This window comes from Physeter macrocephalus, chromosome 9 (genome assembly GCF_002837175.3).
Source record: "Physeter macrocephalus isolate SW-GA chromosome 9, ASM283717v5, whole genome shotgun sequence".
Lineage (NCBI taxonomy): Eukaryota > Metazoa > Chordata > Mammalia > Artiodactyla > Physeteridae > Physeter > Physeter macrocephalus.
Window position 1 is genome coordinate 66,790,683 of NC_041222.1, and position 6,000 is coordinate 66,796,682.

At 35.8% G+C, this 6,000-nt stretch overlaps 1 long non-coding RNA gene across 1 annotated transcript in view; it reads left to right on the forward strand.

The window, feature by feature from the left end:
- LOC102976312 (uncharacterized) overlaps positions 1 to 6,000 on the forward strand; it is a 487,722-nt gene that overhangs the window by 398,823 nt on the left and 82,899 nt on the right. The window contains exon 4 of the long non-coding RNA XR_008618254.1: positions 4,361 to 4,473. This is a non-coding gene — a long non-coding RNA (uncharacterized lncRNA). The remainder of the gene's footprint in view (positions 1 to 4,360; positions 4,474 to 6,000) is intronic.

The window sequence follows — 6,000 nt, forward strand, 5'->3', positions numbered from 1 at the left end:
CTAGTAATTCAGAGAATGTGGTAGTGTAGTTGACTTAGAATTCAATATAGCATTTGATGAGATATGTCATGGAAATATTTTTCATCTTTTTTTGAGATGGAGAAGTATGTGCTGAATACTTATTTAATCAGGTAGATTTGTACCTGGTCTCAGGATTAAAGGATCTATGCTAACCTGGAGGGAAATGTGTTGTTAGGCCATAAAACTCATTTCAATCTCAAAAGTTAAGCATATTTACTAATGACTTGTGCTTACATATGCAAAACACAATGATCAGACTTACAGATGAGATGGAGAGGGTAAATGCTTTGAATTCCTGAACCAAAAATATGTTGGTAGACTGCAGGAAAGGACTGAATATTAAAAGATAACATTAAACCAGGGGAAAAAAAAATCCTAAGATTTTGTACTTTCCTTAGTTCCTCAAGACAAGTATAGAAGTCCATATATTGGAGATGTGGACAAGCAGCAGCATCCATGGGAATGGTTTAGAGACATTACATCAACAAATCAGGCCCATGTAATCACCAGTTTACTATAACCATCAATAAAGATAATCTGAGCATAGGTATCATGGAGAAAATAGGGCAGTACCTACGATGAAGGAAAAGGCTAGTGCCACACTATTCAGTTCTGGTCATACCACAGTTTTTAACGTTTATCAATAACTGCACTCAAAGGATAGTGTGAAGAGCAAGGACATATCGTTGGGGATATGCAAACAGTTTGGTGAAGGATGCCATATGACATGAGAATGCTTGAAGAAGGTACAGATGCTTAGCTTGAAAAAGAAATGGAAACATGTTTAAACTTAGTATTTAAAAGACATTTTTGAAAAGAATAATTAGACAATTGTTTAATCTTCCCAAGAGTAAACTTGAGGGGAAAAGGTGGAAGCCATAATAAGAAAAGTTTTTGAACATAAAGAAGTGCCTTGAAATATCCAGAGCTACCAAGTTAGGAAACAGTGAATACCCAAGCGTAAGATTGAGAGCTATCTTTCTCTATAGTTGTAGAAGGATTTCAGAGAGAAACTGGGATGTTGGATTATATGCTAATGAAGATTCCCTCCAAACTACAGAAAGTTAGGGCTCTTTCCCTTGCCACCCTTTTGTTTGTCTGTTCCTGAAAACTGAGGTCAGATAGGGAAGTGTTAGAGAAAAAGGTAACTGCTTGCTAATAAGTCTACAGCAGCTCGACACCATGGAAATCATAGGCGTGCTAAGCAGACATGGTCTCCTTGAGGAACAGCAGCCTTTGCCTGCATGGAACTTTTATATTCTAGTCCATCTTCTGTTCTCTGCTTCCCATACACTTAAGTCTCACCTCAAATTTTAAAGATATTTTCCAAAAAAAAAGGTAGCTCTTTAACTTCTATGACAACAACGACTCCATTATTCCTCTCCTTGACAAACATTGTTCTGACGCTACAAAAATGTTTAAAGTAGTATAGTGGGGGTTGATCACCTTAGTGGTTCATGCTGAGTCTTTTAATATGACTCCAAAGAGAATATTTTTAATGCAGGATCTGCCCAGTTGCTGGAGCAGAGTGCTACATGCTTACACGAATACCTCAGAGTAGATTTGCACTGGCTTCCACTGTCTTGGTCCTATCTTTCAACAGAATCTTATCTTCATTCTCTGAAAACTGGTTGAAAGGTAGAGATTAAAAAAAAAAAGGAAGGGCATTATCATCACTTAAGTGCCCACTTAAGTGCTGAACTCTGCGTTCCTCTCTCACATTTACTATTGCATTTGGTCCTCATACCAAATTATGAGAGTAGGTGTGGCTATCTTGATTTCACAGATAAGGAAACTGAAGTTCAGCTATGGGGAGGGACTGACTCCAAGGCAGAGTACTGGCTGCTGTTAGAGCTGGAGTCCATAATTACACCCTTTGATCTTCTCCCCACTGAGGAGAGGGTGGAAATACAAACAGAGAATGAGTGAGCTTTCAAAAATCTAGTCCTTAATTGCTGCAAATCTACTCCCTGTAAAGATCTGCCATTAACAGGCCCACGAATACAAACAACCCCAAAATAATTAGCATCAGACCACAGGGACTCTGGGAAAGTAGAACCATGGGAGGAAAAAGTAAGTCTCCAGGCTTTTTTCTGTTCCCCATGACCACTAAAACCTTAGAATAGAATCGTATCTATTTATGACACATTCTATTTTTTGTAGACACTGGGCTGAAAAGAAATCAGATTCTGACTAAATTTAATGCTTAACTCATATATGAGCCTGAAAAAAGTAAAAGAAAAAACATATTGTTTTAATGATGGTACATATGCATGAAAATGATAAAGAATTTTGAAATGGAAAAAAATTTTCCCACTTTGTTGCTCAAGTTACTGTTTTATTTCTTTGGAATAGGTAATTAGAAATACCTACTTAAAGGAAAGCAATAATATGTCCAATGTTACATAAAATCCCTTCGGACTTGATTCTCTTTCTTTCTGAAGAACCATATATTTCTTTGCTACCCTAAGTTCCTTTTGAATAAGTTATAGCTTTATCAGACACAAGGACAACACCAGACAATTGCTATATTCTGTAAAAGGTATAGCTTCATAGTCTATATATATGTGAAAACATTGCCTATAGCTCTTTTGCAGATAATGATCAGGCCTGATCTCTTATGTGATTTCATGTCTGCTCCAAAAGTACTTTTTGTGCAAATATTCAGGAGATAAAGACACCAGGAAACTCCCAAAACGTAACTACTATTAAAATCTATACTTCCTTTCCATTTTGTGAAATAGAATATGATACACTTCCTTAGTTTCCAAGGTATTTATAGAATTTTTTTTATAATAGAATTTAAAACAACTCTTTCACATAAAAAGGGCTTAGTGAATATTTCTTGAACAAATAAATAAATGAGTGAACTCATAATAGTAATTCACTTTGGACCTTGAATTCATATTAATATTTCAACTACCAAACTACTGTTTTCTAAGCTCATCGTTACATCATTATCAATACTAACCTTTTAAAATGATACCTGTCTCTTTAATTTCTCTTTCTGATCTTTCATTTTTAGTGTATAGGGATGCAAGAGATTTCTGTGCATTAATTTTGTATCATGCTATTTTACGAAATTCATTGATTAGCTCTAGTAGTTTTCTGGTGGCATCTTTAGGATTTTCTATGTATAGTATCACGTCATCTGCAAACAGTGATGGTTGTACTTCTTCTTTTCCAATTTGTATTCCTTTTATTTCTTTTTCTTCTCTGACTGCCATGGTTAGGACTTCCAAAACTATGTTGAATAAGAGTGGCGAGAGTGGACATCCTTGTCTTGTTCCTGATCTTAGAGGAAATGCTTTCAGTTTTTCACAATTGAGAATGATGTTTGCTGTGGGTTTGTTGTATATGGTCTTTATTACATTGAGGTTGATTCCCTCTATGCCCACTTTCTGGAGAGTTTTTATCAGAAATTGGTGTTGAATTTTGTCAAAAGCTTTTTCTGCATCTATTGAGATTATCATATGGTTTTTATTCTTCAATTTGTTAATATGGTGTATCACATTGATTTATTTGTTTATATTGAAGAATCCTTGCATTCCTGGGATAAATCCCACTTGATTATGGTATATGATCTTTTTAATGTGTTGTTGGATTCTGTTTGCTAGTATTTTGTTGAGGATTTTTGCATCTATATTCATCAGTGATATTGGTCTGTAATTTTCTTTTTTTTGTGATATTTTTGTATTGTTTTGTTATCCAAGTGATGGTAGCTTTGTAGAATGAGCTTGGGAGTATTCCTCTGCAAATTTTTGGAAGCATCTGAGAAGGACGAGTGTTAGCACTTCTCTAAATATTTGATAGAATTCGCCTGTGAAGCCATCTGGTCCTGAACTTTTGTTTGTTGGAAGATTTTTTCATTGTAGTTTCAATTTCACTACTTGTGATTGGTCTGTTCAGATTTTCTATTTCTTCCTGGTTCACTCTTGGAAGTTTGTACCTTTCTAAGAATTTGTCCATTTCTTCCAGGTTGCACATTTTATTGGCATATAGTTGCTGTAGTAGTCTCTTATGATCCTTTGTATATCTGTGGTGTCAATTGTAATTTCTCCTTTTTCATTTCTAATTTTATTGATTTGAATCCTCTCCCTTTTTTTTCTTGATGAGTCTGGCTATAGATTTATCAATTTTGTTTACTTTCTCAAAGAACCAGCTTTTAGTTTCACTGATTTTTTGCTATTGTTTTCTTCGTTTCTATTTCATTTATTTCTGCTCTTATTTTTATGATTTCTTTCCTTCTACTAATTTTGGGTTTTGTTTGTGCTACTTTCTCTAGGTGCTTTAAGTGTAAAGTTAGGTTGTTTATTTGATATTTTTCTTGTTTCTTGAGGTGGGACTGAATTGCTATAAAAACCCAAGATGTGATCTGGGAGAATGTTCCATGTGCACTTGAGAAGAATGTGTATTCTGCTGCTTTCAGATGGAATGTCCTATAAATATCAAGTAAGTCTACCTGGTCTACTGCGTCATTTAAAGATTGTGTTTCCTTATTTATTTTTTGTCTGGATGATCTGTCCATTGGTGTAAATGGGTTGTTAAAGACCCTGCTATTACTGTGTTACTGTCAATTTCCCCTTTTATGGCTGTTAGCACTTGCCTTATGTACTGAGATGCTCCTATGTTGGGTGCATATATATTTACAACTGTTATTTTTCTTGGAGTGATCTCTTGATCATTATGTAGGGTCCTTCCTTGTCTCTTGTGACAGTCATTATTTTATTTTTTTTTTTTAGAGTTTATTTATTGATTTATTTTTTATTTTTGGCTACATTGGGTCTTTGTTGCTGTGCGTGGGCTTTCTCTAGTTGAGGCAAGGAGGGGCTACTCTTCAATGCGGTGCACAGGCTTCTCATTGCAGTGGCTTCTCTTGTTGCAGAGCATGGGCTCTAGGTGCATGGGCTTCAGCAGTTGTGACACAGGGGCTCAGCACTTGTGGCTCGTGGGCTTAGTTGCTCCATGGCATGTGGGATCATCCCAAACCATGGATCAAACCTGTATCCCCTGCATTGGCAGGTAGATTCTTAACCACTGCACCACCAGGGAAGTCCGACAGTCTTTATTTTAAAGTCTACTTTGTCTGATGCGAGTATTGCTACTCCAGCTTTCTTGTGATTTCCATTTGCATGATATATCTTTTTGCATCCCTTCACCTTCAGTCCATGTGTATTTCTAGGTCTGAAGTGGGTCTCTTGTAGACAGCATATATATGGGTCTTGTTTTTGTATCCATTCAGCCAGACTGTATCTTTTGGTTGGAACATTTAATCCATTTACATTTAAGGTAATTATTGATATATATGTTCCTATTACCATTTTCTTTATTGTTTTGGGCTTGTTTTTGTAGGTCTTTTCCTTCTCTTGTGCTTCCTGCCTAGAGAAGTTCATTCAGCATTTGTTGTAAAGCTGGTTTGGTGGTGCTGAACTGCAACAAAAGTATAAAATACCTAGGAATAAACCTACCTAAGGAGGTGAAAGACCTGTACTCAGAAAACTGTAGGACACTGATGAAAGAAATAAAAAATGACACAAACAGATGGAGAGATATACCATGTTCTTGGATTGGAAGAATCAACATTGTGAAAATGACTATACTACCCAAAGCAATCTACATATTGAATGAAATCCCTACCAAATTACCAATGGCATTTTTCACAGAATTAGAACAAAAAATTTTTTACAGTTTATATGGAAACACAAAAGACCCCGAATAGCCAAAGCAATCTTGAGAAAGAAAAACAGAGCTGGAGGAATCAGGCTCCCTGACTTCAAACTATACTACAAAGCTACAGTAATCAAGACAGTATGGTACTGGCACAAAAACAGAAATGAACAGGATAGAAATCTCAGATATAAACTCATGCACTTATGGTCACCTAATCTATGACAAAGGAGGCAAGAATATAAAATGGAGAAAAGACAGCCTCTTCAATAAGTGATGCTGGGAAAACTGGACAGATACATGTAAAAGAAT